This window comes from Notamacropus eugenii, chromosome 5, assembly GCF_028372415.1.
Source record: "Notamacropus eugenii isolate mMacEug1 chromosome 5, mMacEug1.pri_v2, whole genome shotgun sequence".
NCBI classification, from domain to species: domain Eukaryota; kingdom Metazoa; phylum Chordata; class Mammalia; order Diprotodontia; family Macropodidae; genus Notamacropus; species Notamacropus eugenii.
In genome coordinates this window covers 316,341,316-316,352,492 of record NC_092876.1, presented here as the reverse complement: position 1 = coordinate 316,352,492, position 11,177 = coordinate 316,341,316, and the positions used below count along the sequence as shown (strand labels likewise).

At 39.2% G+C, this 11,177-nt stretch overlaps 1 long non-coding RNA gene across 1 annotated transcript; it reads left to right on the top strand.

Annotated features, from left to right (window-relative positions):
- Nucleotides 1-427: 427 nt before the first annotated feature.
- On the top strand, nt 428-6,614 carry LOC140506332 (uncharacterized). Its single transcript, XR_011967891.1, has 3 exons — nt 428-548; nt 1,089-1,232; nt 6,394-6,614. It is a non-coding gene; the product is annotated as an uncharacterized lncRNA (long non-coding RNA).
- Nucleotides 6,615-11,177: the final 4,563 nt, after the last annotated feature.

The following is an 11,177-nucleotide window of genomic DNA, read 5'->3' as shown; positions in this document are numbered from 1 at the left end:
GCCAGAGGATGACTTTGCAAGCTTATATGGTCTGAAATGTTTCATATTTCTTGGATTCCTTTTGGTGTCCTACTTATATCCCCAGATCAGCTGGTGGCGCTTTTGCTTTCTGAGACAGGATGAAGCTGGACACAGATTCATGATGTTTAAGGGAAGCATGTTGAGCTCTCCAGGAATGAGAGAAAAGTACTTTGAACAACTAAAATCTGCAAATTACTCCTTTGCCACATGTGTTCTCTAAGTTTGAACCTATTTTTTTTTCTTGGACCATAAATGTACTTGTAAGAGAATATGTCACACTGTAATAGTAATTTAAATGGAAAGATCTTTCTCATTAATTAATAGGCCCAAAGGATCTGCTGAAATCACCTGGAAGCCTAAGTCACATGTGGTAGGAGGAGCTTGGTGAAGAGGTGGAACAAGAAGGGTGGAGCAGAACCAGAAGGAAGTGAGTGAGTGAGTGCAGTCAGGTCAGAGGGGATAGAACGCAGGTCAACTGACACAGTGTGGCAGTTGATAATGAGAAGGCTCTGGCTGAGGGAGGAGAGGTTTGAGAATGGCTTTGCCCCTTGTTGTGATCATGGTTACTAACTTCTTGGTCACCATGACAGATTTTGCTTTCTGGTTCTGGGATTTGGCTTTCTGGTGTTCAGATAAATGTTTTTCTTCTACCTTTTATATGGAGAATTTTTCATACTTGGCAATTGAGAACTATGATGGCATATTCATAGTCACCACCAGTGCTGTGAATATGGCCTTGGTGATACACACATATATTTCTTTCTTTTTTTTTTCTTGTACCAGTTGTTATTATCTAAGACTGGGTAACTGAAATGATTCTCTGCTGATAATCTTGGCAGTATAGTATACTAGTAGCTGTTTAAGACAATTGTATTTTTAAAAAGCTATCCCTTAATCTTAAACCACAATGGGGAGATTTAACCATGCTCTGGGGACCAGTCATACCTGTGGTAGTAAGAGTCAAAACAAAATCCTCAGAGTTCACATGGATTGTATTACATTGGATCATAGATTTAGGCTGGAAAAAAATTAGAAAAATAATGCAAGTCATTTGTTTTATTGGTAAGGAGTCTGAAACTAAGGAAGGTGAAGTGATTTGCCCATTATCACACATGTAAGAAGCACCAGAAGTTTAGTTTTAATAAAAGTCCTTTGATTCCAAATCCATTGTGCTTCCCAACCTACCAAGCCACACTTCGTTAAGGCCCATGGTGAGTATGATAAGTTTTGCATTAAACGCCTTATCAATCAACTCAGTCTGTCAGCTAGCGCTTCTTAAGCATCTTTTCCAGGTACTTTGATGAGAGCTGGAAATACAAAGGAAGAAACAAACAGTATCTGTTCTCAAGCAGCTCATAGTCAAAACATGAAAACAGCTGTGTACGAACAAGATATATATATATATATATATATACTTATCCTTTCCACAACGTGGGAGTTAGGAGCTCAGTAACACAACAATTTGGAAAAAAATTGTTTGATTTTTCTTTTCTACCTTTATACTAGAGAAGTCTGAATTAACATGGTATCAAAAGATAAAATATGTTAATATCATACAATACTATACCTATATTTTATGTATTTCTGAGTTTCTAAACTTCTGTGTCATCTGTTGACCTTTGTGTTTCTATGACTTGTTCAACCCCCTCCCCCTGCATTTCCATTTAATTTATGTCAACCCATGATAAAACACAATGTGGAAGGAGTAACTGTATAAGCTAAATTATGGGTAATCTCAGCAGAAAGACACTAAGAGCATATTTGGGTTAAAACTACACTTGTCTGTTCTAATTTATATATCATTAATGCGGTTGAACTTGTCCTTTGTATATTCTTGCATTCTTTTGTTAATAGCATAAGGGTGAGGAACATCTCTAGAAACCACAGGGGATATTGTTTGATTTTCCTAGCACAGCTCTGAGATCCCAACTCTCCAGCCCCCACCTCCAACTCATGTTAGAAAGTATCATCATGAGTTAGTGTTAAGTTTCATAATTAAATGTCCAAGGGAAGAATTAATTCAAACTTTAAGCCCTTCAAATATGTCTCATTAGCCCATAAACCTGATGTAGTGACCTCTAGCATTAAACTAGCTGTACATGAGATCAGTGTTCTTTACATTCCTGTTCTTTCTGAATCTAGTGCAGAAATCAAGACAGGCAGAAAGAAAGTGGTATCTCCACTGTGTTGGAGATACCACTGAGGCAGGGGAATTGGAAAATGAAAACATTGCTATTGGTCTTGGTGATTTTTGGTTGTGAGCCTTCTTATGGTTTGTCCTCAGAAATGGGAAATCTTGCACTTCATTTCTAGGAATTTGAAACCTACACTGGAGATCTAGAACCCCCACCCAGACTAGGAGGACTTTGAGGTTTCTTGTTAAGTATCTGGAATTCAGAGAGACCTCAGAATACTCATAAAAACTAAGAGCAGAGAAAAAGAGAGCAGAGGAGAAAGCTATCTACCAGGCAAAGATAGTGAAGGAGTTCTAATATGAGAACTACAGAAGATAGTGAAGGAGGAATGTCAGTGTAAGAGAAAAGGAATAAATAAGATCAGAAAATAAAACAGATGCCATGAAAAAAACATTGCTGGTACCAACTTATGAAGAATATCATCCCCAGATTTATAACTGAAAGTATTTTTAACTGGTGTGAAAACAGTTGAAGTGTGTTTAGAAAGATGGTACCATAAAGGGCAAGTCATCTGAGAGATAATACACCAGGACTCATAGATGGGAGTCCACCTTTTAGCCTATTGAGCATTGCAAGGGATAATGACCCTATGAAAGGAATGCCAGCACAAGGGAACCTTGGCAACACTGTCCAGGAGACAGTTCAGTCACCTCTAGATGTGAATTAATGGATCCTGGGGTGAAATCTGGGAGTGCTGTGAGAAGAATAAGCACCGTCTTTCATGTCAATGCCTGTGTTATCATCTCTGAATATCATTCTAATGTAGCTGAAAAATGTTATTGGGATTGAGGCTTTAAATTACTTATTCATTATTTTCCTTTCTTTTCAATGAAACTTTTCTTTGATATACTGCAGCATATGTGCTTGCAAGTGGAGAGCTATTATTCCTCTTCTGGATATCCATTGGAATGGAGAAGTATCCTGAGGTTTCTGGATAGGCCCTAGATTCATGAAGTATGACATAAATCCCCAAAAGGCAGTCTGTGCTTTCATTCTAGTGGTGCCCACAGGTTAAATACTTGTTAACATTCCAACTCACTGTTCTTGTTTATTATTGCATGCATTCTTCACAACAACCCTATGAGGTGGGGTAGAACTTCCTAACCCAACTCCCTGTCCACTATGTTGCAAAATTTTCATTTGGAATCTACTGCCTTTCCAGTGGAGTGGATAGAATTTAGTATCTGTAGATAGGCACACATAAAAAGCTTTTATTCATCACTGATGTTTAATCCCTTTCACAGCAAGCTGCTCTATTGACCAGAAGTAGCCCTCCCTAAATTACATATTACCAGACATACTAAATGACATTATTGGCCCTCAGTCTCACATCAATGAGGATATTTTAATGTGCATTACATTATCCTGTCTAAATGATTTCATTTGCTTTTCCATCAAGCTGGCATAAAGTCACTGATCTTCCTATAATCCTAATGTTTTCTTTAATTCACTGTGATTTTGACAGTTTTCTAATGTCATTTTATATATATATATATATATATATATATATATATATATATATATACATATATATATACACATGTAACTAGACAGAATAAGGCTGTAGTTCGTCTTGTCATTTGTTCACACAACTACTATTGAGTTAGTCTTTCGATATAGCAACTTGGAGAAGGAATTTATAACTTCTACTCTTCTTTGTCTCTTTCAAACAATGCTGGATCAGAAAATGAGTGGTGGACTTTTGTCAGTGTCTGATAAAATAAAAACCAAAACAAAACAATTGATACTTAAGAAGATGATTTTTAGATTATTCAAGAACTTTTGAAAGGTTAGGATACAAACCATAGGACCATCAGTATTTATCCATCAATCAAACAACGAGCATTTATTAAGAATTTATTTTGTTCCAAGCACTGTGTTATGTTGGGAATACAAAGAAAAACCATATCTGCTGTGATGTAATAGTTACTAGAACCAACTAGACGATGCCCTGGAAAGAATGTTAGCTCTGGAGCCAGGAAAACCTCAGTTCATATCTGTTCTTAGATACTTATTGTATTCAAAAATGTTTATTTTTCTGTTCTTCTTTTCTCAGGGTTTCTCTTAAAATCATTTCTTCCATGGTGCTGTGATTTAATGTACTGTCCTTCCCAGAAGTATATGCATTTGAAAAGAGAAAACAATGAATGAATTAGTGCTTATGTGCATGTGTGTGCATGTGTGTGTATGTGTATGTATGTGTGTATGTGTGTGTGTGTTTGTGAGTGGGTAGGTAGGTGGATGATTTTAAGTATGATTACAAAAGATGGGAGGAAAACCAATGTGTGATCAAGTGATGGCCCATAGTGTATCAGCAAGGACCCCAGCATACACAGGAGGGCCTGCTCTATGGGTTCTTAGATTGACTTTTCTAAAAGGAAAGCAGTTTTTGAGGGGTCAGCAATCTCCTTTAATCAAACACATAGATCTCTCACTTAGTTCAGGAGAAAAATCAGCATCCTGAATTTCAGAGAAAATACAGACAAATAACAGGGCTTCCCTTCTGTCTGACCATAAGCAATACATACATCACAGATCAACAGATAGATATGAATTCTGCCTTGGTATGGAAAGGAATATATTATTGCAGGAGATAATAGCATTAAGTATCCTTCAAACGGTTGAATATGTCATACAAATACAGAGGAATGTTGTTATGAAGGCAACTTGGTTAAGCTCTTGTGTGCCTGTTTGGCTAGACACACTTGAAGTGAAAACAGCTAATTCCCTCCTCAGGCTCCCACTTTTAAAATGTAGGCTTTGCAGCCCTAATCCAAGGATATGTTTTCTCCAGGTTGCTAGTCACTGCCCTTAACTCTACCCTTAAAAAAAAAGCAAAGCAAAACCAAAAAAACTTTCTCTCTGCTCTTGGAGGACAGAGGAATGATGAATAAGGGCATATCATCCAATATTCTGGACTTACCCTAATGGTGCCTAATGCTATTATATCTCTTTCTAGCCAAATATCAGAAGGAAAACTGTGATCCTGCTAAGTTGTGCAGTAAGAAGTTTACCCAAATTCAATATTTTCTCTCAATTCAAATCAGATTCAAGCCAACCTGGCAGTTTCAGGGAACAGTGTTCCAACCCTGGTCTTTATGTATCTCTGTATTCCACTAACTACAGACTATTCCTCCCCATTTCAGGCACACTCTTCACAAATAAGCCACACAAATTTCAACAGCAGTTAAACCAATTGAATTTTTCTAGCTGACAAAAGCTATCCAACTATTGAAACATAAATTAGGAAAATCACTTAACAGAACAGAATAGACTTTGGAATCTGCTTCTATTCAGGTAGTGAGGAAGGGGAGCAAATAGGAGACTGTACTTCACAGTCTGATGCCTATTTGCCCCAGATTGAAATCTGACAACTACCAGGAGCTCTGACACTTACTCACTCCTTGGTTCCTTCTCAGATTCCATTCTGGCCACTGAAAGGGGAGCACCTACAGTTTCCATCACTCCAGCAGTGCACCTATAGCCTGCTGCACCTCAACCTTCTGTAACCAGTGGCAACTCAAGGCCAGCATCTAGATGGGTCCCCAGTCTCTAGACTCTGAGTTGTCACTCATACTATGGACCACCACCAATGCTGTTATTCTCTCTACAAGGCAGAACTCTACCCATCATTTGCCCTTTTGCAGTCAAATCCAGCTCAATTGCATGCAGAGTGGGAAGAAAATATTCTATGCAACTCCCAGAAACCCCATACCTAGGTTTTTGCATCTTCCTCTGCCTGTAGAAATCCATCTCCAAAAATCCCTTACATTAAGAAATGATGATTACATGCATATGCTAGATTAATCTAAGGTCCTTTTAGGATCTACTATGATCTTCCTATCTATAATATTATATAATAATAGCTAGCATTTATATACCACTTAAAGGTTTATAAATGGTTTTTTTTTTTCCATTATCTCATTTGATCTTCGCAACTACTCTGTGAGGTCAATGCTACAATGATTATCATTTTAGAGATGAGGAAACTGAGACTGAGATTGACTGTGAGTTGCACAGTCTAATAATCCATCCACTCTGTAAGATTTTGTGAATTAGAGACTCTGTAGGCTTACTAATTTTATAGTTTATTTTAATTCCTTCTCCACTTAAAAAAAAGAATGCAGTACACACAAAAACTATATGCTTGATAATTGTTTGACTCTTCTTTTTCTAGAACCTTAATATATGAGTGGAGGAAAACATTCCAAACTCTCTTCTGAGTTCCAGTATTGATATATATCTTTAGGACTTCATCAGAAGCAAGGATTCAAATTCAGCAGTCATTCTTTTTTGTCTCTACAGTCATTTACCTTGGAGAGGAAGTCATCCACAGGATGGGCCTAATGTACAGTCCTATAATTTTACAACTGAGAAAATAAATGCTTTCCAACTCTGCTTCTGCTGTGTCAGCTAAAATCCTTCTTCTATTAACTTGATAATAATGATAATTCCTTAAATACAGAATTTAGATCTAGGAGAGATCACATAGTTCCTATTTTCCAGTCACCTCATCTTAGGGATGAAGAGAAGAAAGTTGAAACAAGTTAAATAACTTCCCTAAAGTCACTTAGTTAATTTATTATAGAACTGGGGCTAGAACCCAGGTGTGCCAGACCCTAGTTCTCTGTTCTTTATCTCACAGGGGCTTCCTCTTAGGGTGAAGATGGGAAGTAGTAGGCACACACAAAAATGACACTGAAAAAGAAGAGAAGAGAGAATTAGAACTGAGAGAAACATGGAAGACTTCTTTGAAGTGATGAAGTATAAAGAAAGCAATCAAAAGTCACATACGAAAAAATTGCAATGTGAGGATGTAACCAAACTCCGTGCATTTAACATTGGTCGATATTTGTGCCAAACTGTCAAAATTAAAGGACACATTTTCCATTCCTCTTTACTGTGTATATCCTCTCCCGAAATCTCTGTTGTAAGGAAATTTGTTTGAATATTTGTGTCAGATGTATTTTTTTTTTAAAGAAGAAAAATGGCTGATGATATAAACGACAGAATGGACCTCCTTCATAACTTCATCAAGGGTCGGCCGTGGGTACCAATCAGTGTGCTGATGAGCAGCAGCTGTGCAAGAGCAGCTGTGTTGTGAGGCCCTGGCTTCGGAAATGGCTTGGAAGAGGACCAATGAGCTCCATGCAGTTCGTTTCTCCTTGCTAATGGCCAATAAAACCTTGTAGACTGAAGGTGATTTTAATTCCATTTGTTGTATTGTTTCTCCATTGTTTCCCAGTGTCCCTATTTTAATATTTCATCTATTTATGATTAATTTTTCACTTGTTTATTTAGAAAATTTAACAGAGTAAATGGATAGAAACTAAATGTCTTGACAAAATTGACAGAGCACCTACCCTGTACAGTATACTATCCACAGTAGGCACTTACATATTTTCACATTTTTTCTCTCTTTTTATTAAGTAAACATAGGGGAAATCAGTTTTAGTTTTAAACTGAAATAAAAAGTCCTTGAAATTTTAAACCCTGGAATTTAAGAGATGTCATATATATGTATGTATGTATATATGTATGTATGTATGTATATCTTAGATCTTCCTTATGAATCAATCAACCAATCAATGCCACTTCTTGATGTTCATCCTTTATTTTAGAAGAGCACCCATGACATCATGCAGTGATATCTTGATGTGAATGCAGATTTAAATGAGGCTGTGTTGCACAAAATCATCAGCCTCACTCTTTCTTCCAAAGCCATCAAAGTACAGTGGCAGGACAAAAGTCAAGATAGTTGTTGTTGACCAGGGATGCAGTGGATGACCTTGATGTCTGACCAAACTCTAAGCAATCCACAGCACCTGCTACAGCATCTTCATTCACATTGGAACAAATTGTTCTCAGCAGTTCATTTCACATGGGTAAATCTTCACGTATTTGGGGTAGACACCCCCCTAACTCACTGGTTTCTCTCAACCTGATTTAGCCCATCTGCTGAGATCGTTTACCAGGATGTAGTCACTGTACATACCATAGCTTCTTGGACTAGATCTGAAATGGTCTTGGCAAGCCCTAACACAAGGGGTGCTGGTCCTCATTGAAAATCCCATCTACCCTGTACCTGTGCTGTAAAAGATCTACCCAAAAAACTTCTTAAATGTCTTCTTCCAGTTCTTTTTCTCTTTTTAACTCAAGGATAACAATGTTGTACTTAGACTATTCATCTATTTATTTGAATTCTTACTCCATGACTAGCCTGTTTCCATTTCCAGTCATGCATATCTTCTATGGTGTCTTTTATAGGCAAGTAAGTCATCACTGTTAATATCCTGTAGCCCACTTATAAGACTTTTTTTCCATTTTGTGCTAATTTATTCCACGGTAGCTCTCACACCAGCGAGCCAGTTACTAAAAGCTGTTTTATTTTTCTTAGAAAACTCTCCATTACAGGATCATTTTTTAGAAGCAAAAATTTCAGCAGTTCCTGCAGTCTTTCTGGGAAGGTACCATTTTTGAACTTTGAGTCTATTGTAGTATTGAATCTAAGAGTCTATTGTAGTATAGATCACTTGTCATTTTGATTATCTGAGGTTCAATCTGTTGGAGCCAATGCTAGATATCTACCAGGTCCATTGTTTTGGACAATGACAACACAGAAGTAGAAATGTGTCTGTGTGTGTGTGTGTGTGCGCACATTTGTGTGTATGTATGCATATATATATATATAATATATATATATTATATATATATATATATCTAACACATATGAAGTAGAAACAAGGTAGCCTGGGGCTGTGGGATTTGATAAGGAACTAGCAGCTGTTGGATTGAAGAAAGACCTTATAAGGAAGACAGCATTTGAGATGACTATTGAAGGAAACTAGGGTTACCAAAGAGAAAGAAACTTAGGGGATAATCAATGAATAAGTAAAGATAGGAGATGAAGCATTATTTGTAAGAAGCAAGAAGACAATATGCTTAGAGCCTAGAGTATTGAGAAGGAATAATTTGTAATAACAATGAATTAATAATGTGCTGAGGCCTTATTCTTGTCGGAAAAAACAAAGTCCACAAGAGAGGCATAGCAAATTCCTTAATGAGTTGTAAGGTATGGGCATCTTGTAAACTTTATGATGTCTTGAGTATCTTCAATGTTACCTGTAGGCTCTGCTGAATAGGAAGTGCCAATATGAGACAGGCAGTAACTAGGTCTTGGTATCTCACATGACTGAAAATTTTGAGTGAATACTTTCTTGTTGCTCATTCATGTATAACTCTTCATGACCCCATTTGGGTTTTCTTCATTGTTGTTGTGTTTATCCTTCATTCTTGGATGAGGATGATGACATCAAGATGATGACATGACTTATAGTTGACTTTGATTTAAGTGAGGGAGGGCTGTGCAAGGTCACCAACCTCACTTTTTTCTCCTGTGCCATCTGGATCCAGTGGCCTGATATTCATCAGAATGGCTGGAGATGGCCCAGGATGCAATGTGAGATCCTGGTCTGTTGGGATTGGAAGCTCAATTCCGTGTGGACAGTCTCGGGCAGGTAAAAGTGGGACTTCTAAATCTTAGAGTCTTACGAGGCCCTCCATGAACAGCGGGGGTTCGAGAAGGTCAGACTGAGCTAGCTCGGCTAGCTCGGGTATTTCCGCCTCTCCCCCGGAGATACCTGATGGGTGGAGTCTCCCTGCCCTCGAGGTCGTCCTGGATCTGGGCACACTATTGTTATCTAACAGCACGGTATTTAGATGCAAACTATGCTGCTGGAGAGTTAAGTAGGATTGAGGAAGCCTAAAAGCTCTCTTAGCACGTGTGGAGCCAAAGAGAAAAGTAGGGCTCCGCTTCTTTTCTTTCCTCTCTCCCCTCCCCCTCTCTCCCCGCTTGTACTTCTACTTCCAATCCCTTAAGCTTAGCCTCCTTAGGAAATCTCCCCCTCTTCCTCCTAAGGAAGATCCCCCTGCATTTGTAACCTGGACCCTGAAATAAAGCTCAACCCCTGTTTGACTCTGGAATGTCCTTTCTCTCATACGTTTATCCGGTTTGGCCAACCGAAGACCTGGGACAGGTAAGAAAGACTCGGGTAGCCCAATACAGGCCTCTAGGCTTGGCAGTTAGTGCCCCAACAGGGATTGGGAGCGTAGATAATCCTGGGTGCTTTTGGGGTACACCCGGAAGGGGCTGTGAAAGAAGCAAGTCCCGAATCCTAGATTCAGAAGGAGAGAAAGGGGAGAGAAGCTTCCCAATCCCCTGGGAAAAGGGCGGAGATGGGGAATCTATTGCCAGTAATAAAGCCAGAGGAACAGGAGGTCTGGGCTGAGAAACTTCACAGGGAATGCAGGAAGGCGGGGGTCACAATAGAGTTAGATGACCTCCAAGAATTTTGTAAAAGGATTTGGAAAGTTTCTCCTTGGCTCAAGCAGGCAGGAATATCAAGAGAAAAATGGGGAGCGGTCGGAGAGCAAATGACTGCTTACAAGCAACAATACCCTGGGGAGCTGGAGGATTTAGATTTCCTGATATTCGGTGTAATTAAAAGCCTGCTGGAAGGGCCGGAGAGGCCAGGGCGGGATTGGAATGAGAGTGGAAGTGGAGAGAGGGGAGGGGAGAACACGGGAGGGACGGAGAGTCCAGGCAAGCAGAAAGTTAAGCGGAAAGTTAAGGAGCGTGAAGAAAAAATAGGTTCGGAGCTCCATCTAGCGGATGGGAAAAGCGAGGCAGGAGAGAATGTACCGTGTCTTCCCTCTGCGCCTCCTTATAGCACGCTCCATACTGGAGCGGATAGGACCTGCCTTAGCGGTCGCTCAGTACCCCGGCACTGGAAGCTTAAAGAAAGCCAGAGACCAGTGTGGGGAATAGGAGGGTGCCAAAATACCTTAGAGACAATGCACCCAGTAAAGTGGGAGGCAGAGGATCACCAAGGGACCGTATGGCCGTTGGTGATTCCAGGACTTAGTTTTAACATCTGGGGCAGAGACATTATGAGCCGCCTC